Here is a 27,761-nt window from a genome sequence, read left to right as displayed (position 1 = left end):
TCGGAACTCCAATACGCCACCACCGGGTTACTCCACTCTGCTGCCACCGAATAGAGCCGGAAATTCAAAGCGCCACCACCGAGCAAGGTCGATCTGCAAAAATTGCAGATTTTTCAAAGAGAAAGAGGTTGGCGCTCCTTCGATAGTGAAATGCTCGCTCCTTGATTTTCCGCGCCAATTGTACTTTCTGGCGTGCTTATCACTCTCAAAACTGCGCCAACTGGCATGTCTGTTCCTTAAAAAATCACGCTAGATCTTCCTTCCACACAAAAAATGGTGAGACTGTTTGCAACGAAACCACGCCAACACTTTCTTGCGCTCAGAGATGATTAATCATCTGAGACCTGTCTTCAGGTGTTACTGCAGTCCACCTGATTCTACAAATGCCGCCACTACAGTTCTGTAATCAATGATGCATCCTAAAAAAAAAATTAAGGCTATCCCTACTCTGTGCTCTGATACCAAGATAAAAATCAGATTTGAATTAAAAAGAAGGAGTTACAGCTCACAGGTGAGTACTGCACCTGGAGACTGTACTCATACAAAGAGAAATCTCTCTGTACACTCTACTTACATCAAATGAGCAATTACATCATTAAGTACATTACTAGAACTCAGGAAGTTGCAACCAAACTCCTAAACTCTAGGAACAAATCCTAAACTAAGGAGATACGTTACAACTTGTGTAACCATTTCTCCATTAATACAAAATAATATTAATTATTTTCAACTTTTAGGATTTGGGTGTTAACATATTTCATTGTTTTTGCATTTGGGCACTCCTGAATTTTTAGTGTGAAAAAGACTTTGTATTGGTCTCTGGGTTTTACTAGATTTTTATGTTAGGAGAGTCATTGGGGTTCTAGCTGTACGATTTGGCCTTTTTTTGCAAAAATTTGGAGTGAGATAATTATTGTTTTTCAGAAATTGATGTTGGTGTTGTGGCACTATTTTGATATGAGAACTTTGTACAGGAGGGGTGACTACATTTTAGCATCCTTGGGTTGATGTTTTAGCATTATACTGTTTGTACAATTTGTGTTTCACGGGTGATTGTGTTTTTTGAACTGTTTGCATTTGGGTCCTTGCACTATTTTGGTATGAGAACTTTGTACAGGAAGGGTGATTGCGTTTTAGCATCCTTGGATTGATGTTTTAGCATTACATTGTTTGTACAATTTGTGCTTCACGGGTGATTTGTGTTTTTGGACTGTTTGCATTTGGCTCCTTGTCTTAGATAGGAGAAAGGGGTTTGCATGATTAGTGGTTGCATGTCCCATGATTAGGATCCATATATGTTCTTTTGTGCAAGTTTTCCATGGTATATAGGGAACTATATTTCATCGTTCAACAGTTGGTTGTTCCATGAATTATATAGATCCAAGGATCATTGGTACCTTTTGTTTATGCTATGTTTACCTCCATTGTACTGCACTACCATTGCCCATAAGGTTAGTTGTATGGTTTTCAGTTGTGTTTCATATAGGAAGAGGATGTTAGAATTTAGAACCAATGACCAACTTTCTATTGTGGGGATTCCAGAATTGTGTTTTGTGGCTTTTTAGAATTATTTGGAAAGTTGACTTGGATCATCACCTCTGTGGTTGGCTGTAAGGAATACAATCAAAATGTTATTTCAAAAAAATATATGCTGGTGCTTTTCACATTTAGAATTTAATTTGTTTCCTCACCTCACTTATAAGTTATGAGTAAGGGAGGGCTTATTTTGCATTTAAAATTCTTTTGCTGTGAGAATTTTCATGTGCCTACAAACGTTGTCACCAATGGCTATGTGCTTACAATCCCCTACTGTTTGCATTTTTGTTAATGTGGGGAGTAAATAATCTCATGTTAAGGGCTAGGGTCATACCAACAGTTTTAAGCCAGAAGAAAATTCAAAATACAACCAGTTTCAGCCTGAGTCCACAATCGGCTGACTGATTTTATGGTTAATCTCATTATAGAGGACTTGTACTCACAGGTACCCAGGGGCCAGAACATGGGGTAACCCTACTGAGAGACGAACTCATGATTCTAGGGGTTGTGACCAAGCTTGAGGGTGGAGAACATCCATCTCTGGAAACCCTCCTTGATAGGCCTGTAGGATTTATGTGTTGGAAACTTCCTATAGTAACCAACTTTGAGAACAAAGGTCCTTAAAATATTTCCTAATCAGAGATTATCTTAATCTCGTGGGGTTCAAAACTCAGCAATAGACAGATTTTGTGTGTAGCCACTACCCTTGATTGTAACCATGAATAATAAACAATGTTGTACAATAGTTGACTTCTTGTCCATCTATTAAACTATTTGATGACCAAGGACATTGTGGTATGCCATGATCACAAATAAGATGCATAAAAATCATAGAGACATGATGCTTAGTCATATATGTATATATGTGGATGTGCAACTTTACGCATGTTGTCATTATATTAATTATTCCTAAATGCTTATGAATGGATACCAGGTGAAGTAAAGCCAATCCTCAATGGATGCAATCCATGTTGTTCTTCCTTGTACTTGTGCTCCACAGATTTTATGGCTATTAATTGTTGGAAATAATACTGAGAGGGGGGGGGGGGGTGAATCAGTATTAGAAAATCAATAACTTTTTCATTTCCATAATCAGATTTATATACGCTACTTCAGTGAAGGGAACTCACATGTACACGCAACTGTATTTAAGGCAACTAGCGTATATCCAACAAACTTATGATTCAGTTAATTCATCATATGTTGATCTTTAATCAGTGCATCAATACTTCATTAACCATATAAACAGTAACTAGGTGCAGTAAAAATAGAATAGACCATCACACATAAGAAACACACATGAACACCAAGATTTAAGGTGGAAACCCAATGCGGGACAAAAACCACTTGCTGCTGTCTTCTTGTTAATATAAGAAAAACCTGTTTACAATCTTGTACTGGTGCAGACTCATACCAGTACGTAGGCACCCACCTGCAGAAGGCTACAACCTTCTCTCGTTCTCCAGCTTCTACTAGAAGGGAGCTACAACCCCCTAGCTCTTGTACTAGCCAATCCATTTACTAGTACGTAGGCACCGGCCTATTGAAGGCTCCAACCTTCACTCATTTTCCAGCTGCTACTGGAAGGGAGCTCCAACCCCCTAGCTCTTGTACTGGCTGATATGTTTACCAGTATGTAGGTGCCGGCCTACAGAAGGCTACGACCTTCTCTCTTCCTCCAGGGACCACGTTTCATAAATTTTCAAACTGGATACTCCTGGAACACAACACCACAATATGAAGGCCACGTTTCATCCAATTTTCATACTGGACACATCAACAACATTGAAGCACAAAATCAATCACCAATACAATACAACCATTGCAGTAACCAATCATTGAATACTCAATCATCAATCTCTGAATTACCCAACAACTGAATCACTGAAGCCCTGTCATCAAAACACAAAGCAGAACCCAGAACTCTGTAGCAACCACTAGAACCAACTGCAAATTCAGATATCATATTTCATAATGTATATGCTACTCTGATGAGCTAAACCAGCATGTATACGCGCTTTTACCAAAGCAAACCCGCGTATAGATCTACAAATACTAACTTAAAAGAAACTTCACAGCTATTTCAGAATTCAGTGATACCCAGATCATAACATTTATAGAATAACCCATGCATCAGTATTCAGATCTAGATTATACATAATCAAATCAGATAATGATAATTCATTTCAAGCCTTAAGATCCCGATCCATCATTAGATCTTATCCCTCATCAACCGCTAAGGTTCATCCTTGATTCAGATCAAGAAAAGCACCAAAAGCTGATAACCTGTATACTAGATCTCACATTTCATTCGATATTTAATTCTTGCACACCTTCGCCTAATGATCTTCTCCTCCTTATATAGTTTTAGGCCTTTCTCAATACCATGGACCAAAACCACTTAGGACCAATACCTTGGACCAAATACCTAGGGTCAACACCTTGGACCAGATACCTTGGACCAATACCATGGATCAAAATACCATAGACCAAAAACTTAGATTTCCAACATGTACGTGCTTTCCCTCTTGTGAAAGTGCGTGTGTACGTTATACGCTCTTTTTGTTCTGTTAAACCGTGTGTATATGCTCTTTTGTCAAGGTGAACCTGCATATACCTCTTTTTCTTCATTCTTTGTAGTCTGACCATTAATTCTTTGCTATTGACCTACTGCACTGTTGTTATCGAGAAATTTAGTGTCTATGCAGAGCTGCTAGTCCCACTAAGACTAGTAGCTATCTTAGAAATAAACAAACTAAAACTACTTTCATTTTCCTTTATGAGAAGTAGATAAGAGGGGAACAAAGGAGACCAACCTCTGTCTTGCGCTTGGTTCCTTGCTTTATTCCTCTCCCTTCTGATAGATCTTTTCCACTCGCTTCCTCATCTACCCAGCTTCAAAGAGCACCTATGGAATCAAAGCAGCATAACACTATCCAAGAACATAGATCTACTATCATAAACAATATAGGACCAGATATATATTGAACACACAAAAGCATATATCATCAATCATACAAGAATGTGGAGGAAAAGTTGACTAGCTTTATTAATATCAAGAATAGCAAAGAGGATTACAACCAATTGTTCTAACCCAGCGTTATCCTCTCAGCAAGAAAGCCCTTCTTCACCTCATGAAAAGCTTAGATCACCCAACACTATGATGTTACACCAAGAAACCAGTAGCACTTCCTTACAAGATACAAAATTCCAGCCTCCAACCCCCGGATCTCTGGGATGAGAGATCTATATATAGATATTTGCAGAGGTGTGAGTCAGCTCTGGGCTTTTGATTAGTGTCTTCTCTCTGATAGTTCTTGATTCCACTTGGAGATCTCATTGATCTCTTACTCATCCTTGGGTGATTCTGAGAGGCAAGTGTCACAGGAGAAGTTTCTGGAAGATTCCATGATCATCCACCTCGCAAACTGTCTCCGCCACTTGTCTATTCTTGTCCATCACACCCTATAGAAGGACTTTTCAGTATGCATCGCACCTCTCGTGTGCATTTAGGTGGGACGCATCTCACCCTCAGCACTGAGCAATCAGTATGGTCCATTTTTGACCATTTCTGAGTAGTTTTTCATGGAGAACTTCTGGGAGATGATGTAATCAGTTGGCCTTGTTTCTTTAGAGTGTTAAGCAATGCTTTTAGGGACTTAGGAGCCCTTGGTTTATGGACATATATGATTGGGGTTGCAGTGCCCAAAAATGTCTATAACAGTTGCCCCCTAAAGCATGAGGTCGTTAATATTTTGATGTCGGGTGAAATGCTTTATCATGAGGATCCGAAGTTTTTTCGAGCTGGAAGGCAACCTGTAATAAGATACAATACAATACATTATCTTCATAATATTTTCATGATCTAGCTGAGGCGGGCATTCCCATGCTCAGCTTTATAAATTCATTTTCATGTACATAAGACAGACAATCATCTGAGTGCAGACTGATGATTCTGGTAGAGCCATCATCCCTTAGATTGGGTGATTATCTGTGTAGCACTGATGTACATTTGATGTATTTATTTTCCTGAATATATATCACAGTCCAGATGGATGAAACTAGATCTGGGGTCTTCAATCTCGTTCGATCTTCACTCAAAGTACAAGTCGATCCATGTGAGAGATGTTCTAGAGTCGAACATGGAAAGACATCGCCTGATTACCAGCCAGCGATGTAAGCTGTTAACAGGTGCGAGAGGAATCACCGATAATGATGATGACCCTCAAGGTACGACAGTACAATTCACGTGGTGTGAAAAAGGGACTTGGTGTCGAACACCACGCAAAATCTTTCGGTCGAAGGCCATTGATGTAAACTTGTTTCCGGAAGTGAGAAACTTGCCATTGAGGCATGCAAGCTTCAAAGTACTGAAAGGGTTGTTCCTAGATCAACTTCCTGGATAATGAGCTGATGTCGACAAGAAGCGATACGTCATAGGAGGGCCTTAATGAATCCCACATCTACGACATGGAATGGAGCAAATGATTTTACTGGAGGTGAAAACGATCTGATGATATAAGGTTCAGGGTGGTAGTCATGAAAGAATGGAGCGTAAATGTATTGCAGTGGATGAGACACAGGTGAATTCTCTGAGCGACTTCTCTTGAACATATCGGCGACACTGACATGATGGATTGGTAGCATTAACCCCAAATGTGGATGGTGTGATGGACCAATGGTGATATGACCAGTGAACGGAACAACCCAACCCGACTCAGATGCGGAGTGAAAGTGTCATGTTTAAGAACGACTTGCTACCAGTAAAGTTTCTTCAAGTTTTCTTCCAAATTTTTCCCCAGTCATTGCTGACCAGTACCTCTTTATTTTTTTCAAGCTTGAGGAGGATAACATATGCTTGTTCTATAATTTTCCCTTTGGGCAAACCCATCACTATGTTTTAACGAGCCAAGCGATAGTGAAACTCGTTCTTATCTGTATGGACAAGTTTGTCGCTATTCGGTTTTAACGAGTTTAACGACAAAGATAACTCGGTCCTTTTCAATTTTAGAGAGTTTGAAAGGGATGTAAAGAAAACTCCAACAATCCTTTTTCGTCATATAATCCCTTAAGTCCGAAAAAGTATAAAATAATATAAAAGGGATGAATTTTCGGTAATTTTAATGAGCCAAACAAAACAAGCGCTCGATCTTTTCGTGTAATAATCCCTCAGGTCCAAAAAGATTAAAATATAAAGGAGGGATAGCACTTCCGGTCACTTTAACGAGCTGGAGAGGCCAATTTCTCAACAATATTTTCATATTTTACGAGTCAGATGAAAAGAGCTTAAAGGAGACTCATTTTTCGAGGAACGAGTGATAAATTCGGGTAGCAACTAATTCCAGGTAAGGTTTGGAATTTCCCAATCACGGCAGTGTCATAAGGATGGCTAACAGGATCACTCTTCACAGCTGTTCCTCAAAAAGGGTAAACAATCAAATGGAGGTGAATGATCGGCCATTACAGAGTAGAGGTGATGATGAGAACACGACCAAGGCTTCAAAGGCTGATGATAATGCATTCACGATGGTTATTTACCAGAAATTGGTTCATTTTTTAATGAATGAGCTTAAACTCTGGGGGAAACATTTGCTCACTGCTTATGTTTAATTTTTAACGAGCTTGAACTCCACATAAAAACTTCTCGAGGCAGGTTTATTTTTTAACGAGCTTTAACCCTGCGGTAACACTGCTCGTGGCAGGTTTATTTTTTAATGAGCTTGAACCCTGCGGTAACACTGCTCGTGATAATTTTGCATGCCCCCAACATAATAACGCAAATCGAGGTGCATGCCCCCCAAGCTTCATTGCATTCATCGCGGTGGTTGGAATGAATTTTTACCTTCGAGATCTTTGAAAGACTTGACTTTGATTTTACGAGATCGTAATCAAAGTCTCGATTTGGAAAGGGAGTCGTTTCATTTTTTAATGAGGTTGACACAGTAAAAGAACTATCCTCATGACTCCTTGTTTCATTTTTTAATGAGGCCGACACGAGATAAGAACCATCCTCGAAATCCACCATATTTACAGTATTTGATAGAAAATCAAAAACTGAATTATGATTAAGGTTGCTGGAATAATCTTCGTGGTAATCCGGAAGATGGGAGCGATGGTGGTAATCTTCCCATGGTGCCTCTCCTATCATCATTGATTGAATGATTCCTTCGTCTGTAGAATGTACATGCGACCAAGGATCTGAAGAGGTGCCATATTCCTTAGACCTATCTATCCAAACACTCGATGAGCGTTGAATTGGGTTTGCCCCCCAGGCCAAGAAAATTGGTTGCTACAATATTTCTAAAATGGTGATGATCCATGTTGACAAAATGTCTAGGAATCTTTCGAATCCATTAGATATAGAAGATTTCATATTGCAGGTTTCCACTGTGGCCACTTCCACCAGATTACTCGGAGGTGGTAGGGCAAAAGTACCCATTAAGGTAGGGTCTTTTAGGAGGCCTACTCCAATATTTTGAAGCAAATGATTGCTTCCACGGATCATTGGAATGCTTCCCGTAACTTGTGAACTGTTGGGGAGAAATGTTTGTTGGTTGACGATTGTAATTCCTCCTTGGAAGGGAAATGCAATTTTCCTGAAGTAGGTCGACACAACTGCAGCCATGGCATATATCCAGGGCCTTCCCAGTAGGATGTTGTAATCGAGGTTTCCGTCGATTACTTCAACATCAATTTCTACTGTTTTGCCCCCCAGTTCAACTTGCAAGTTACTTAAAATCTCGTATGGAGTGTATGATCATCCATCAAATGCTTTTAACATCGTTGACGATCACGACAAGGGTGGTGAGCCTAAATTTTTCCAGCAACTCATCGACATAATACATGTAGATGCCCCCTCATCAATAATTGTTCGATGAACAGTTTTGTTGAGGGCTTTCACTTGAATAAGGAAAGCTAGTTGAGCTAGTAACTGAGGGTCATATCCTTTGTGATTAAAGGATACAAGATTGGAATCCGTTGGCTCAATCCCACCTATTACTGATAATAGAGCCTGCTTTTGGGAGGGGCAATTTTGCGGTACCTCAAGTGTCGACATAGTGGACGGCGATTGGGCCATGTCCTCTACTATATTATAATTCTGTGCTACTTTAGCATGAGGATTAAATGTCGATTTGTGTACTACTCCCTTTGGCAGCTTTATCGTTAGCTCAGGAATGATGGGTGGGACAACTTCGGTTGAAGTTGTTGTCGAACTACTCAGTTGTTCAATAGCCTTGTTGTTCGACAGCTGTGGATTCCAGTAATCTTTATTCCTTGTCGATATCAAAGCATCATTTTGCTGTTTTGAAATGGACAACATAAGCACTTGGGATCGGGAAGCACTTTTATTAGCAACTAGTTTGTTTCTTGGGTTTGGAAACGGATCAGTCAATACCGCTGAGGTTTTTGAACTCTTAAAGAGTTTCTTAACTTCAGCTTTATGTGGACAATCTCTCGTCCGATGATCCTCATCGCATATCTGACACCCCGCAGGGGGTTTCCTTTGCCCAGAAGGGTTTGCAGAAGGTTTTTCAGGAGATGACTCATCCTACTTCTTTTTTCTCCCTTTCTTTTTCTTCTTGCCCCCTGGTTGCTTCAGTTGTTTGCCCTTGTCGGTCGACACGACATTTACCTCCGAGGCGAGAAGTTCTTCATTTGCATTTTGATCAGAAATCTTACGGGCTTTATTAGATGTAGCCTTTGTCGATTTTGTGCTTGTCGTACCTATCATGCCATCGCCGGCATGAGAGTCTTTTTTTGATTTAGGAGGGGGAGGAATGAAAAATTCCAGTCTAGGAGCATCAGGTATTTTATCGTAGAGCGTGCCAGACTAAGTATAGATCAAGTCTAGATATTGTGCACGAGCAATAACTTTCTCTTTAGTGACGATTCCTCCCTTTGCCACATCTTCTGTGATAGAAGGTAATAATGACTTAATAAACCATTCAGCTAGCAGCTGATCAGGACATATGCTTTTACCATTCTGCGACGACGTCACCACTCATGAATGATCGGATATGTGAGTGGCCATTGTTTGTTTGAAATTGGTAAGAAGCTCTAGTCCTGTTTCGTACCTTATTGGTAACTGAAAATGGGTTAAAAAGGTTGTGGCTAGGGTGCTGAAGTTATCGAATGAAGCTCTAGGCAATTCGATATACCATTTTGCTGTCGGACCAGTTAACGTTCGCTGAAAAAGGCAAAGCCTAATCAAATCATCGTTTAGACTGTTAGATGAACACCACAGATGAAAGGTCATCACATGATTCGATGGGTCTTCACCCGGATTTTCATTAAATTTAGGAATATCTGACGAAAGTTTATGTGGAATCACCGTCCACCAAGGGGTGTAAGCAATTGGATCATTCGTCAGCCGGTTTAGATCTGGTAATTCTAGAGTTGCTACAAAGGGAAACTGTTGATTCAGGTTAGGTGAAGCATACCTAGGATAAGATGGAATTGCCTGAGCAGTTGGTCTTTGCATACTAGCATAATGCATTTGATGCTAGTAAATTTGGTAAGGTTGGTGGGCATAACCATTATAGTATGGTTGTTGATAACCGCTTTGGAAATGAGGTTGCCCATTACTTACAAAGACTTGTTGCTCAGGTTCTTGATATGATTGCTGGAATTGCGGTTGTTGAGATTGAACCAGCCATGATTGTTGGACCATTTGCTATTGTCCAATACTGGATGATTGACCAAGATGAGGAGTCATAGTACTTGTTTGAGCCTGAGTCGCTCTAGATAAGGAGGCACTAACCTGAGGTTGTGATTGAGTTGTTGAGACAAGAGGCTATTGTATTGCAACCTGAGAAACTTGGGGTTGACATGTACAACAGGTAGCCCTTGTACTTGTGATGCAGTCACCATAGTAGGTATAGTGGGAATATTCGACACAGGGTGGACTGGTTACATTGAATATAAAACCCTTGGTTGCTGAGGCAGTATTGGTACCCAACCACTGGATGTAATTCCAGTTTGACTTGAACTTTGTTGTAAACTCCCATATGGTTGTTCTCCGGGAGGGAACAATGAAAAGGCATACTGCCCTCCATATGGTGTCAATCTAGTACTTAAAGGGTAGATTGGCCTTTGAAGACACATTGGATCAATTTGTTGAGTTTCAACATAAGAAATACCATATGATAATCCGGATGAAGAAAAAGGAACTGACCATGTTGTCGAAACAATCCTTGATTGGACTCCGGCTTGTTGTTGATAACTTGCCGGGACAGATGGTATACCGGCAAACATCGTTGGAGTAGCAGCAGGAGGCTCTGCCGTTGCTGCATCAAATGACACAGTCCTGGATGTCGACGGTTGTTCAGACATATCTAGTCTATCCAAAAGATTTTCTAGCGATTTCGATTGACTTTCTTCCACGATTGCGGATTACTCGATTAACTCAAAATAAAGGGGAAAATGATTCCTAATTAAATGAATTTTAGACGCTTTGACACAACTTGTTTTTTCAATTTTTAAGAGTCGAGAAAAAACAAAAGATGACTTTAGTCGCCTTTGATTTTTAATGAGCTTGAAGTGACAAGTGCTCAGATGGACCTTTTCCTTTAAGGAGTCTGAAAAGGAATGAAAGAGACTACTCTGGAAATCTAGATAGAGGGATTACCAAACCAATCGCAAAACTGTAGAATACTTTTTACGGTACAGCAATCAATCTTCTCGAATGTTGTGTTCAGTGCATTGCGATCGATAGGGCGGTAGACATGGCTTCCTATGGATAAAGGACATAGCCTATTGTGGTCTCCCAATATATACTCGACGGTACGTGGGAGCACAAGTCCGTACTAGCACTTGTCATCTCAAAGTGGAGGAATCACCCAACCAGCAATGAAAACAACAGTTACCAGGCTTTACAACGCCAGAATACGTCTCTAGCCTAGACTTCTAAATGGTGTGCGTCAGGTTATAAAGCGTTTTTAGATTCATTAAATTTATTTTACAGTTGATCTTGCTTAAGAAATTTTCCTTTCAGGTTCACCGCGTGATGTAGATATACAATTCCTAAAATGCAATCTAAGATGATAAACAATTGTTTAATCTTCTTTTTGCAATGAAAATCCTAGCTACTAAAGAAAGAGATATGATATTCTTTCAACATAGAGCAGAGAGCACACACTATATGCCCTGTCCTAAATCAAACCAACAAATAGTCTAAATGCAAATGCACATGCATGTATTTGTTTTCAGCCTTCTTAATGTGTGTATGATGAAAAGAAAGCTAAGCGCAAATCTGAATTATTTTTCAAAGCGACATTACTAACAAGTTTCTTTTCAAGACAAAATGAAGACAATGGCAACACTTTGCGATTTGGAATTGAAAACTTGCTTTTGACGCTTGAAAAACTACTAATTCAAATCAAATACAAGAGTAACAGTGTAATCGACTATCAAGAACAATCGGATTCTCTTCTATGACTGAAAACGACACTTGCGACACTTCCAAATCAAGAAACGACAGTTCAATTATGCTACTTCTTCGTAAAAGAGAACTGAAAATGGCTCACAATACATAAAAACATTTACAATTCTTTGCACAATGGAGGCGGAATAATGGCAAGGAAGGGGTTTCTAACAGAGGTATACTGACTACAGATAGCAAAACTCTGGAATAGAGCTGAAAAGAGTAAAGAAAAACCAAAGTCTGGAGGCAAAATTAGCTTTTTCTGATCAGTGAACCTATTACACAGGGATTCCAGTATGCATCCCACCTACAGCACACGAGAAGTGCGATGCATACTGATATCCTTGAAGAGAGGGTGCGATGGTATAGTGCGAGACTTTTGATCCAGTTCTTGATCACAGTTGCAACACAGTTCAGGGATTTAGGCCGAGCAAGTGGTAATCAGTAAATAAATCATAGGGATAGATCTAAGGAGGTTACTAGAGCCACCACAAGGGTAATTAGAGAGTTTGTAAATCGATTGTTCAGTTCATAAACAAAACCCAGAGATAGACTGAAGCAGCATTGATCTACTACTTTGCACTTGCATAGCAAATGCAGTTCGAAGGCTAGCTAGCTTGACTTTAGGCTCTGTCTGTAAGTTTATAATACAAACAAATATAGATAAACAAACAATCTATTTGATCCCCAGTGGAGTCGCCATTTTGTTATCGGGAAATCTAGTGTCTATGCAGAGCTGCTAGTCCCACTAAGACTGGTAGCTATCTTAGAAACAAACAAACTAAAACTACTTTCATTTTCCTTTATGAGAAGTAGATAAGAGGGGAACAAAGGAGACCAACCTCTGTCTTGCGCTTGGTTCCTTGCTTGATCCCTCTCCCTTCTAATAGATCTTTGCCACTCGCTTCCTCGTCTACCCAGCTTCAAAGAGCACATATGGAATCAAAGCAGCATAACACTATCCAAGAACAGAGATCTACTATCATAAACAATATAGGACCAGATATATATTGAACACACAAAAGCATATATCATCAATCATACAAGAATGTGGAGGAAAAGTTGAATAGCTTTATTAAAATCAAGAATAGCAAAGAGGATTACAACCAATTGTTCTGACCCAATGTCATCCTCTCAGCAAGAAAGACCTTCTTCACCTCATGAAAAGCTTAGATCACCCAACATTATGATGTTACACCAAGAAACCAACAGCACTTCCTTACAAGATACAAAATTCCAGCCTCCAACCCCCGGATCTCTGGGATGAGAGATCTATATATAGATATTTGTAGAGGTGTGAGTCAGCTCTGGGTTTTTGATTAGTGTCTTCTCTCTAATAGTTCTTGATTCCACTTGGAGATCTCATTGATCTCTTACTCATCCTTGGGCGATTCTGAGAGGCAAGTGTCATAGGAAAAGTTTCTGGAAGATTCCATGATCATCCACCTTGCAAACTATCTCTGCCACTTGTCTATTCTCATCCATCGCACCCTATAGAAGGACTTTTCAATATGAATTGCACCTCCCGTGTGCATTTAGGTGGGATGCATCTCACCCTCAGCACTGAGCAATTAGTATGGTCTAGTTTTGACCATTTCTGAGTAGTTTTTCATGGAGAACTTCTGGGAGATGATGTAATCAGCTGACCTTGTTTCTTTAGAGTGTTAAGCAACACTTTTAGGGACTTAGGAGCCCTTGGTTTATGGACATATATGATTGGGGTTGCAGTGCCCAAAAATGTCTATAACAACTGTGATCTGTCATCTGAGTGAGTTGCCATCAAGGACAACACCTGTATCATAATGACAACATTAATTATACACATCATTAGTCTCTCATGAGTTTTAGCAGGCCCTCTGAGTTTGTAACAAGCGCTCAATGACATTCTTCCCTAACTCTCATCTCCAAAGTGGTAGATGGTTAGTATTAATTCTCAGTTATATTAATGGTAGAGATTAGATCTAAGCCACTTTAATAATTAAATTATTTAGCCTTAGAAACTTAGCCCAATAGCCAAATTTGATCAATTAAATTAATTAATCTGCTTTTCCTATGTTAAACTTAGGAAAGAAATCATAATAACAGTTACACCTCTCAAGAAAACACCTAAATAGGAAATCTAACATCTTCTACATGCTAATCATGCATCAAGCCCTTACAGGAGCAGATGTTTGAGCTAATAAATTCAACATTATTGGCGTGAAAGGAGGCTCCAAATTATGTACTGCTTTAAAGAAGGGATATTTACCTAGGTAATAAAGACAATATAGTAGTGAATCATATTGTTTGTAAAACCATCAGTAAGTTGTTGATGTTGTCTTTTCACTGTCAAAATTTTTCATAGGTCATATTAGCTACAAGGGAATTTGTAAGCTGGAAGGTAGGAGACTGCTTGTAGTAGTATTGTTGGTTTATGTATTATAAGTTCTTATGGAGTATTATCAACTTTCCTATTAAAAGTTTAATGCTTATTTTCTCTCTTGAATCTGGATTATGTTATTATACAAGCTCTTGTTTTTATTGATAGAATGAGCAATATTTTATTTAACTAGGACTTTATACTGATTTTGATTAGCAAGAGAGTTCCATCCCTCAAATGCCAAGCCAATAGTACTATGAGAGATTTCATGTTATGATTGAAAGCTTAGTTTAGTTTTTATAATTGAAACAAGTATTTGAATTAAGTCAAAATCAAAGGCGTTAGCCTTCCCACATGACAATCCAATAAGGGCCTGAGTATTGTTTCTGTACTTAGAAATTTCATTCTTGTGTGAGGAGGTGAATGTTCCAGTAATCACATTTCCATGGAAATTTCTAAAATATACACTTTATAACACAAGAAATTTCACCTCATTTACTTGAGGTTCCTTGGATCTATTTCATAGAACTTTCAGCATTATAGTTGAATTTCAAATATAAATTGCAGTAGCAATATACTTATTCTATCCAAGAAAATCACTTCGCAAGCTCAAGAAAGAGCCACCGAAAATATTTAGTTGAAGGAGAGAAGATTCACAACCCTTAGGGCGCAATCTCCTTCATCAACCAACTCTGAGAATTACTTTAGTTAAAGTAGATTTATTTCAGTAATAAATCTGATTTCTAGTTTCTTCATAGCATGTTAGATCACATAACATATCAACCAAGCTGTCAGGATAAATTAACATATAGAGACAACCAAGAAAGAATTTAAACATTGAAAACACAAGTCTGATTTTTAGATCTGCAACGGACAACTTTGGACAACAATGAAACAATCCAAATTACAGCTTATCCAAAGAGAATACAATATCTCAGCTCATTCCAAGATGGTACATGTCCCTTCAACTCATGTAAGCAAGGACACTCCAGTTGCTACCAAACCCTAGATAAGGCATCCACTATCAACAACAAACCTAACCAACAGTACCATAGCCTTGCAAGGTTCTTACCAATCTGTTCTAGCCATAGAAAAGGCTACACAACAAACTAGCATCACACCAGAAGGTCCACCCTTCAATCTCTAAACAATTGTTCAAGGAGATTAACATGCTCCACTAGCATTAAGTGCTCCAAGTCTTCCCTAGGTTTTCAAGCTGCAAACCAAAGGTCTTATTCACACAGACTCAACCCTTTCACTCCAATTCTTTACCTAAGCCTTTCAATTCTTGCATCACACAAGCAGAAAGACTACAAGGCAACTAAAACAAGATGTGAATGATCTAGAGACTAAATTTTCAATACAAAGACACTTTCCTCAATACAAAATAGGTAATAGAGACAAATAACATAAAGTGGACTAAGTCCATGAGTAAGCTAATATAAGCCACCAGAGTAGATCCACATGAGGGGCACTCCTGTCCAAGTTGTCCACATGTATGGTGTTGCAAGGTGGTTTTGTTCCAACAACCAAGTGGTATACTCTGTAAGCTAAGGCTCCACATATCAAGCTCTCCTCATCACAAGTCTGCCACTACACAAGACAAGCTCCTAAGCTCCATTTCTTCTCCACATATGTGCATTGGTTTCACAACAACCTCCAAGTGGTGCAACCTTAAACTAGGACAACCTCAAGCCAAGTGCTCAACCTCCTAAATTGTGCCATGTGGTCTTGATGCTCCTAGGGCTAAGATCCCTTCCTCTTAATGTCTAGTTCTCCTCCATAAGATAGCTCCACATCATATGCCAAGGCACCTCCACATCATATGCCAGAGCACCATCCTTCTCAACACATGTTCCATGTAGAAGATGCTAATGCCACATAAAATAACTCCTCCATAAGAAGTGCACTACCGATGAAACTATATTTAATTCTAATCATAACCATCTGAATTTTGATCAATATTCAGATCCTTTCACTAGAAATTAATGCAGTTAGCTTCAACCCCTTCCAATGACTGACCATTTTCACACAAATGATTCGATCTCTCACCAACAATCCAACAATAATTGATTGTGATTCCCAAAAAGAATTCAAACCTTTCTATAGGAAATTCCTGTAGCTAGTGTCTACTGGAATCACAGTTGTAGAACCAATTACCAAGAGCTAGACACATATGAATTTCTATGTATATATTCACACTCAAATGTCATTCATCACACATAAATTGCTCTAGCATGTAAATTGTTATCATCCATCTGATCAGATCTTATTCCATTTGCATAGGCTGCTAGAGGTATTGGATTGAGGGGCCCAATTGAAGTTTCAATACATCAATGTTCACATGCTATGGATTTGAAGGAATGTGCAAGATTAAGTAATTTCTAATGTTCAACTGACAGAGCATAGCAACTAGAAATGCGTAAAATTCCTTAGTTGTCCTTGATGTGTGCAAATAATTGAGGCATGTGAATTATTCTGTTTCAAACATTGGACTCCTTGTGTAGATATTACTTGGCAAGGAACAAAATGCTTCTAGCAGACCCCGAACTTGGCCAGTTGTAAATGGGACAAGTAATTTATCTATTTCTTACACCTTAGAAGTTTGATTTTGAAATTGCATGATTGTAGTTTTCAATAAACTTATTATAGTTATAGACAAAGTTATTTTTCCAGATGCCACTTATAAAGACGATAAATTCATTCTTCCAGATGACACACATATTTGCACCATACAAAAACTTACCTGGGTTATAGAGCCAAATTTTCTCCTGGCAACAATGTTTTTCTGCCTATTCTATTTTCTAAGTTACCAAGTTTCACATAGGGGTTCGGATACAGATCCATCAGGTTTTTGAAAAGCCAGGTTCTGGATTTCTCATGAATAAGGCTCTATAGGCTAAGCTCTTTTGGAGATTCTACTCAGATAAGGATAATCTTTGGAGAAAAATTCTGAGAAGCATGTAGATTATATGACAATATGACACCAGAGAGGTTTTATTGCTAACCGATTCATGTCTTGTCTATTATTTGGAATTTCTTGAAATCTTGTGATGAAACTATCCAACCATAGAAGTTTGACTCTTGGAAGACTCTAAATTCTTCCAGGAATGTTTAGTGTGAATCACAATCTCCTTTGTCTGTCCCTTCGTGTGGATCATGTTTTTGACATACCCTGAACTAATTTAAAGGAAACTGAGTATATATATCTATTGTTAATTGGTATCAGAGAAGAACAAGAGAAATCAACATCAGATAAGATCAAGAGAAAGAGAAGAAAATCAATCAAGCAAGCCATAACGTATAATGTATGAAGCCAAAAAGAAAGGGCTTTACATGGAATTATTGATGAAACCCAAATACATTAAAGAGTTTTACCTGGATTTTCTAGATTTGGAGAAAGTGTTGGGGAAAGATAAAATTTAGGAGAAAGTAGCTAGATCTATTAAATAGGGAGAAAACACCCACCTGTTTGATCAAGGCCTTACTCCCAACCTCCCTAGAAGATTACTTCCTGCTACAGTTGTTTGAAATTAACACTATACATTCAAAGGAGTAATCATTTGATAATGAATTAGAATGTTGAGGCCTTTGGGGTACAATTCAAAGAATTTTTGTTATTTCCTATCCTTGAGAAGATTCCAGAGTTTTCAAAGAACTTTTGTTACTGCCTATCCTTGAGAAGATTCTAGAGTTTAGATTAGGTAGGTTTCTATTTGCAGGTCTTACTAGTAATTCCTAAGTTCATTGTTGTATCCTTGGGGGAGTGATTCAGAATTTTGTGGTGTCAGATAATAAAATTCAGACATTGCAACATAGATTGACAGTGTGTTTTTAAGAACAGATTAATTGTTGTTCAGGTGTTTGGAGTCTGGACAGGTTCAAGGTGTAGAAGAATTGTCATATGGAAACCCAAGTTTGAAATCTGCTCAGGTCAGAACTCTAGTCAAAACTCTATTTTTGGACAGAGTAGGACAAACTAAGTGTGGAGTGTTGTGGAGTAAGTCGTGGAGTGGACTGAGTTATTGGGATGAAGTGAGTCAAAAAAATGAGTGAGTTAGTGCTGATGGTGTGCAACAATGAGGAGATGAATGAGGATGAAATGTTTAGAAAACTTTCCAAACTTTTACTCTTTTTATGAAGAAGATAGAGTGGTTCAATAGTAGAGTTCTTTTTAGCCGTTGGAGGCTTTGCTCTGTCTATTTAACCTGCTAAGCTGGATCTGTTTCTTCAACTTGTTCTGACGATGAACCACACTGGTTGGTTCGAAACGCGTCGACAAATGATGTCTCATGTGATCTTCGCTGAAAAATCCTTTGTAAACAAGATAGAGTGGTGTGAAGTCTGATGGATGAATTGGTGCTACAGAGTTTGTCGGGGTGTGAACGAATGGACTTGGACTCCTTTTGGTAACTGACCTAGGAAAATATGAACATGGAAAGCTACATGCAATTCCTAATCAAACCTACCACACTATTCTTTGAATTTGTGAAAGAATACATGGAGTTTTTGGTTTGGACTATTCACCATAGTTGGGACTATAACCTTCTCTTTTCTTACATGATTAATCCAGAACAAACTAGTTAAAATGACATTGATAGGATCATTATAGGCCCTTCTCTCTTGAAAATTTTCACCTTCACCATGTTGGCTCTAGAATAATTACTCTGAGAAAAGAACAACATGGAATAATTTCTCAAATAAGACTCTGTAAAGTGGCTGAAGAAACATGGGAATCAATAGATAAATACCAATGATAATTTGTATCCTTCACATATGCATAATAATGAGTAGTGTCCTGTGAGTATCTTGAATGGAAAGTGGTGCCAAATAGAGTATTCTCTAGGTACTCATAATGTTGTGAGCTATTTAACACAATATATATCCTCAAATATCTCAAGTTGAATGGAAAGAACATTAGGGTCTTGAAAGATTGACATTTTCTTGTGTGTTGTGGACACTTCTTGCAATTTTTGCAATGGTACTTGTTTTTTCCATAAAGTAGTGAAAATAAGAACAAAAGGATTATTTTAATGCAATCAACATATTACATTTTAGGTATCCATTTCATTCTTGAATCTTTTGCAATGTCCCAAATATGCTTTGTTTGTTTGGGCCATTTTAAGGCTGTTATAAAGCACACAGTCGTCTGTATGATCTTTAGATGTCTCTTTAGACAATCATCATACTACCTTTCAGGTATCTTGTTTTGCATTTCCCAAAGACTTGCTTTATTTGATTGGGGAGTGATTATTTATTCACTAAGATCATATTGTTATTAGGCCAAGGCAACTCATGAAAGTTTTTTTATCAAAAGAATCACCAACAATTTCACCTTAGGATTTACCTTACGCTGCAAATCCTTAATCTGTTGCTTGTAGGATGTTTAAGCCCTTAGTTATCCTTTTATTTTGTGTAGATTTTATCTTATATTTATACATGACATTATACTATGCTTCTTGGCAGAGTAAGACCTTGTCAGCTGCAGGAGCATCATCAACATCAACTGCTTCAACGGTTCAGGTTTTCTGATCTTTTTTTGAAGAATTAGTCAAATAGTGATGTTTTTGCACATGATTTTTGGTTTAAAGTTTTATTTCCTCTATTATAAAAACTAACGATACTTATTCTTTCGAATGTAGCCTACCCAAAAAATTACACCACTAGTTCCAACTTCAAACCCTATAGAAGATGTTAGGACTCTGGACACCACATATCTCCACAATGGTATGATATTGTCCACTTTGGGCCTAAGCCCTCATGGATTTGTTTTTGGGATTTACCCCAAAAGGCCTCATACCAATGGAGATATTTGTCCATCCTTATATACCCATGATCCTCCCCACTTCTAGTTAATGTGGGACTTTGGTCGTATACCCAACAATCCTCCCCTCGAACAAAGGACCATCGAGCCTCCCCTCGAACGATTATCCATCCGTCCACTCTCTACCAACCAGGATTCTCCGCTCCAATGCGTTGGAAGCACATGCCTTACATGGAAGCACCACCTGCCTCAAGAGCTTGCTCTAACCGAGCTCATCCACGGATCCCATTGTGATATTACCAGGGCTCACCACCTTCGTTCGGCATTCCGAGGATTTGGCTAACTTCGAACCTTGGCTTTGATACCACTTGTAAGGACTCTGGACACCACATATCTCCACAATGGTATGATATTGTCCACTTTGGGCCTAAGCCCTCATGGATTTGTTTTTGGGATTTACCCCAAAAGGCCTCATACCAATGGAGATATTTGTCCATCCTTATATACCCATGATCCTCCCCACTTCTAGTCAATGTGGGACTTTGGTCGTATACCCAATAGAAGTTGCATCCCCAGTTGTGTCTCAGCCCCTAGCTATGTGAGTCAGAAAATGCCCATGTTCTGTTTGTTCTTAATATTGGAGATCATACTTGTTCAATTATATTAGAGATGTTTATTGTTGAGTAATGAAGTGATAGTATTCTTGTACATTTGAAGTCAATGCACATGTACAATTGTAAATGTCCTGTAATCTTTTTGATAAACAGGGCTCCTACAACTTCTGTGTCATCTCCTGAGACTACAACAGTGCAGTAAGTACACTAGGAAATAATTTCTTAGTTATAAGAAGTTCATATTTACATATTCATTAGTCTCAACTTTTCGGACATTGTTTCTCCTTCCATATACATGCTCTTGTCATGTTGATAAAGCTGCTTATATTTTCATTGTATTTCTGTCTTGTCACAGAGAAAATGTTGATCCATATGGTGAGGTGGCATCAATATTAGTAGCTAGTAGTAACCTTGAATAAACAATTCAACAGATGCTTGATATGGATGGGGGTAGCTAGGACAGAGACACAATTGTTCGTGCACTTAGAGCAGCTTATGATAATCCTGAGCGAGTTGTGGAGTATTTATACTCTGTAAGATTAACTACTTTGAAGTTTGGAAGATACTCTGGGCTGTAGTTTTTATTATATCACAAACTTTGTGGTGATGCTGGTTCTATCCATTTACCCAGAAATTTTTTATATCTTGTAGGGAATTCCTGAGACAATAGAAATTGCTATTCCTATTGCTCGCTCCCCACCTTCAAATCCAGGTGCTACTGATCAAGGTACAAACAATGTCATAGCAGGTGAATCTGATTTGGCTGAGGCAACAACTCCATCTGGTGGACCTAATGCTACTCCATTAAATCTGTTTCCACAGGTGAGAATTTTGCAAGATATTTAGTTAATTCATGTTTCATCATATTTTGAAATTAGGCACTAGCTCATTGTTGAGTTGAATTCTTCTTCCATTTGTAGGGTCTTCCCAATTTAGGTTGACATCCATAATATTGTTCATCTTGCTCCACTCTGCTTTGTAGGAAAGGCACTTGACTTGGCTTTGCAACACACCACCAAAAATATCTTTGACAATGTTATCATGCACACCCTTTGATGCCTTACCTCCATGACTGTTCCATGCTATATACAACTTAACACATACATCATTGCAAGCCTCAATCAAGTAATGGAGAAATTCATGAGCATCTTCCTACCCCCTGAAATGTGTCACAAATAGCTCTCAAGAGCTCTGTATATTTATAGGAGCATCATGCAGAATGTCACATTTTAGAGACCTTGAGATCCACTTTTCCACCAATAAGAAGGGGCAGTGGAAGTTTAAATATTTTCATACAAAGAAGCGTTAATTTATGAGGAAAAAATTGACCAAATGATTCATGAAAGTGAGACACTAAATCACACTACTGAGATAGCATGCATTACCGAGATTTTTGAATCCCATGGGAAAGCTCCAAAAAAATGGTTGTTGCCACGTCATTTCCAATGCCATTTATGGCTCTCTTGAAACCCTAATTTCTGCATCTACCATGCTATGTCTTATGATTATTGGATAGTTTCCATGGCTATTGTTAAGTGAAGAATAATGAGCATAGAAAAAAAAGTTGCTTCTGCTTCTTCTCCTACTAAAATAGTTTGAATTTTGATTTCAATGTCTTCCTAGAGATGCATAAGATCCACAATGCATATATTCAAATGGTGCCCAATCTCCTTTTGGGTCATCATTTAATGAAGAGTCATGTTCCTTTTTAGTGGGATTTCAACTTTTACGAGTTTTTGATAGCCATATGGGGTAGGTATTTTATATTCGAATATATGATTTGAAATTCTATGCATTCCCTTAAACCTTAGGATTCCACATCTCTTAGTGTGCATATTTATTCTTCCCTTAGAATTGTTAAGAGGTTAAGAATCTCTATGGTTAAATTAAGAGGTAGAATTTGGTTATAATGGAGGGAGAGGTAGATTTTATAGCTCACTATATGTATCATTCCTTCTACAGTTTAAGCAAGGTGCTCTAAAGTTTAAACATAAGTGATTTCCTTACCTTTTAATTGTTTTTATTTGTGAAATATCACCGAAGCAGAAGCCAGGATGGAGAAAATTTTTAGGTTATATTGGACCTGCAGTTCTTGTGTCCATAGCCTTCATGGATCCTGGAATGTGTATGTAGTTACTAATCTTTAACAATTTTATTTCGTATATATTTGGGTATCGATGTTGATATTGAGAATTCTGTTGTGTCTCAGTGGCGTCTGATTTGCAGGGAGGGGCTAGGTTCAAATATGAGGTATTTAATAATAATAATAAGCTCTCAAATGAGATGATTGATTCTGATTAATTACTTTTTCGATAAGAAGAATTTAGAATTCATCCTAATATAATATTGTTTGCTCATTTTTTTGTGTTTTTTGTAGTTACTCTGGGTCATTCTTGTGATGTCTATAAGTGGCTTGATTATTCAATATCTTGCATCGAATTTAGGAGTTGCAATAGGTCTGTCCCTCATCTGTTTTCTCTGCCAAACAATTATATGAATTGAGATTATGCTCACCCCTGAACCTGCTAGTCCATCAGGTAAGCATCTCGTGCAACACTATAGGGAAGAATATCCAAGAAATCTAAATTTTATCTTATGGTTCCTATCAGAAGTGGGTGTCATTGTTGCATATATTCCTGAAGGTTAGCATTTTCAAGAATGATTTTGCAAAGTAAACTTCTTTTATTTTGATTTCTGATGTAGTAATCTTATTTTATTTTACTCCGTGCGTCGAAATGAAACTGCAACTAATGCAGGATTTTAATGAGAATATTGATTTTTGTTGGAAAATGAATTCAACTGCAACTAATGCAAAGAATATTGATTTTTGTTGGAAAATGAATTCAACTGCAACTAATGTAGAGAATATTGATTTTTGTTGGAAAATGAATTCAACTGCAACTAATGTAGAGAATATTGATTTTTGTTGGAAAATGAATTCAACAATATTATTAAGAATGGTATGAAAAATAATGTAGATAGTACATATAAATATGAACTATATATAATAGGTAAACCATTGATTCAGTTTCCTAAGTTTAAATGATAAATAACTGTCCACAAGAACCTTAACTGAATAAGGGTTAACAATTTTACCCTAATTTACTTCATTCACTTCATTCATTGTTTGTAATTTTCTCATCCCTTCATGTTTTTATTGCAGTTCTGGGAACTGCATTTGCTCTTAACATGTTGTTCCATATACCTACATGGGCTGGTGTTCTTCTAACTGGATTCAACACACTCACTCTCATTGGAGTGCAGAGATTTGGGGTGCTCCATCCAATCCTTTTGACTATACTCTATGCATCTATTTCAAGACAAAATGACAATTACTTTTTCTTATGTAACCTAGTTACATCAAAGCCTGTTATATCTTGGGACATTGTAGATGAGAAATTTGGAGGCGATCATTTCTTTTCTTGTAGTTACAATGTTTGGCTATTTCGTTGGAGAGCTGGCATATGCAAAGCCTAAAGCCAATGAGGTGTTAAAAGGAATGTTCGTTCCTAATTTAAGAGGAAGTGGAGCAACTGGTATTTCCATTTCTCTTATTGGATCTTTGCTTACACTGTAAGCCCCTATCACTTGTCCGTTTCGTTAATTCAATTCAATGAATATGTTTCGTCAGCGCAAAGTAGTAATGATTAGAAAATCTGGCCAAACATTTTCCCCTATGATGCAGATGAGGTGTTGGGAATTTAGTTGCACAATAATAAATGGAGTAGTTTTAAGTGCGATTTTTTTGGAGTTTCTAGCAATTTTCTGGTCAAAATTTTGTGAAAACATTTGTGGCCAAATTTTGATTTGTGTTGTTTAAATTGGTTTTTTTGACTATATATATGGATTCAACACCCTCAAAAACCTCTGAATCACTTCGATTGTGAAGAGTTCACCTGTCAAACTTGTGATTTCAATGAATGTCGGCCAAAACAAACTAGATAGAAAAATAAACTAGAAAACTTTCCAAAAAATCACACTGGAAAACTACTAGGTAATAAATCCCTCAAATGATGTGTATCTTATCATGTACAAAATTTAGTACTATGGTATTGAGTGTTTATTGATTACCTTCATAAAATGTAACTGATCCTGTCATCCACCATATCCAGATACAATTTATTTCTTCACTCTGCCTTGGTTCTCTCCTGGAAAGTACCACCAACTGTTTCTGGAGTTAATGTAAGTACTCTTCCATAGTTTAGAGAATTCTTAAAATAACTGGAATAGATTATTCGTGTACTTTTCACTGTGCTTTATTTACAAATTAGATCGATTTTTGATGGGTTGTTGAAATTACAAGTTTTCATTACGGAAATTATGAAATGTAATTATTCCACTTAGAATAAGGTCTAATAGTCCCATCTACAAGAACATAATTTGTAAAAGTACACTGAAAAACATGATTCTTCAACCCAAACTGTCATAACTCCATCTAAAACTCCTACAGAGAATCATTCACTACATGAATAAACTACTTCCTGACAATGTCGGGCAACCATAGACCTATCAATGACTCATTAATCAGATCAGAAGACTATGAAATGATCTTAAAATGTTGTCTATGTTCCAGTGAGTGTGCAGGTATTTTCTCATCAAAACTGGATTTGCTATATTTATGGCATTCTTAATCAATGTCGTTGTTACCTGTCTGAGCGGGGCAGTCTGTTCTTCACCAAACTTATCTACAGAGGACTCAGATAACTGTCAGAACTTGGACTTGAATACCTCATATTTTCTATTAAAAGTAAGTGGATCCTTCCATCCCAACAAATATTTCCTCCACTTTATCACTATGGTTTTTGTTACAAAATTATATATTACAGAGCAATGGAACACATACAATATATTGCAAAAATATAAACACAAAAACACATAAAACAAGAGAGACACAGATATACGTGGTTCACCCAATTTGGGCTACGTCCATAGAGAAACAACCAATCCTTCCTTTTATATTATCCAGCAAATTGAAGAGATACAACCTATAGCAGATCCGCTGTAATTCCCTCTTTGCTCTCACACAATCTCCTCTCTCTTTCTCACTCAGATTTCAGATATACATAGACAAAATACAATTCCCTCACATATAGCGAGGGGTTTCCTTCTAGAGAAAAAAACCCTAAATTAAACATAACTTCTACCGTTAGATATCCGCCTAATGAACGGCCTAGATTGACTATGAAATTACAACATTTTACAAGGCAATTTTACATGTATTTGTAGTTTCAGGGGCGCTGCCTCTGATCCCCTACCCGGGGGGGGGGGGGCGCTCCAAATATTCGTTGTGCCCCCCCCCAGACCCCCCTGATGGCATACATTTTATGGGCGGCATTGTCACCACATTATGAGATGGGGTCCAATGTGGCGATACCTCTAAATAAAGAAGATAAGCAGGCTCCACACCCAACAGTTTTGATTCACCTCCCTATTCTTCCAACATTTTAGTCACTTAGACAACTTTACAAGCAAACTGACTTATCCATTCATCATGATTTTAATTATTTTCTCAGGCACTTGAAATGGATCCACAAAATTTGTTAGTAAATATAGATCTCATTCAAATCTTTGGCATTAGGAATTTCCTGATATTGTTAATGGTAGTGTTCCGAAAATCGTAAACTGAAAACCCTCTTTTGTCGTTCTTTAGCATGTTCTAGGTAACTGGAGCTCAAATATTTATGCCATTGCACTACTAGCATTTATCCAGAGTGCATCGATCATAGGGACGTATGCTGGGAAGTATATCATGCAGGTGCATTAACGCATTAGTAACTCGTTTTTTTGCCCTCTTGAAAATAGATGAATTTTGAATTTTGATAACCAGATTTGCATAATATTCGCATGATACTACTTTTACTGGAATTTGAGTGTGGTGCGTTGTTTTTTGTTGCAGGGTTTTCTCAATATGAAAATGAAGCCATGGCTCCGCAATCTTATCTCTCGGGCCATTGCCATCATCCCAAGCTTGTCAGTTTCTATTCTCTATGGTTCTTCTGGTGCTGCACAACTTATTATTATTTCGTTGGTATGCTCTTTGATCATCGAAATTGGCATCTCGATAACACATTTCAAATCACAAAAAATCATGATTGGGCTTAAAATTATTTCCCTGGATTCCAGTTAAAAATTTCCATGGATTTGGATTTCAGTAGTTAGATAATGTAAATGTCAAAAAAATTTTAGTAGTTAGATAATGTTATTTTAAATATTTCTTAAAGAGTTAAAATTATAGTGCTAGATTCATATATATACACTCAAAAACACATTTCATTCAATCCAAAAAACCTCAAACTTACCATAATTAGAAAACATTTCTCATCTAAATATTTCAGATGTTTTATATTTAAAGGCTAATGCTATGCGTATTCCTTCCATGCAGATCATTTTATCATTTCAACTACCATTTACATTAATTCCACTGTTGAAGTTTACGAGCAGTGAGATAAATATGGGTCCTCACAAGAATTCAATCGGAGTAAGTTGCTACTACCAGATTGGAGAAGAAAACCTTTTTTTCTCGGTGCTAGAAATGTAGGATAATGACGATTGATCATATTATTGTTACCTAAATTAAAAAAGTTTTCTTGAATTATATGGCGATTTTTTGAATTGCATTTTACTAAATGGAAAATATTCTTTACCGTGTCGCAGATTATGGTTCTTTCCTGGTCGTTGGGATGGTGTATCATGGGCATCAACACCTACTACTTGACTACAAAATTTGGAAAATGGTTGGTCCATAGTAGTCTGCCTAAGGTAGTTTCTATATTTATTGGACTAATTGTATTTCCACTCATGGCTCTATATGTAGTGGTGCTTTTTTATTTGGATTTCCGATGAGAAAATAAAGTCACTTATATGGCTCAACTAGGATCCTCGATTTGATCTGAAATTACAACGAGTATTAACCGAACCAAGTCACAAAAAAAAAGTGATTTGCAATTGGAGTATGATTCGATTAGTTGTAGAGAATTGATTTGGAATTTCAGGGAAGTCATGTAAAAATAGCGCAAGTATTAGCAGATCTGAAATTTAGTGTGTTTTCCTCTTCATGTCTCTGAG

The 27,761-nt window shown here is 37.7% G+C and overlaps 1 pseudogene; it reads left to right on the top strand.

The window, feature by feature from the left end:
• The first annotated feature begins 325 nt into the window (after window positions 1-325).
• Window positions 326-27,539, top strand: LOC149244716 (metal transporter Nramp6.2-like; annotated as a pseudogene).
• Window positions 27,540-27,761: the final 222 nt, after the last annotated feature.

The sequence above is a fragment of the Pinus tabuliformis genome, chromosome 8, assembly GCF_031772625.1.
Source record: "Pinus tabuliformis cultivar Carrire ecotype Pingquan chromosome 8, CPIR1, whole genome shotgun sequence".
In the NCBI taxonomy this organism is placed as follows: Eukaryota; Viridiplantae; Streptophyta; class Pinopsida; order Pinales; family Pinaceae; genus Pinus; species Pinus tabuliformis.
The sequence above is the reverse complement of the archived record's forward strand: the minus strand, read 5'-3'. Positions and strand labels throughout refer to the sequence as shown.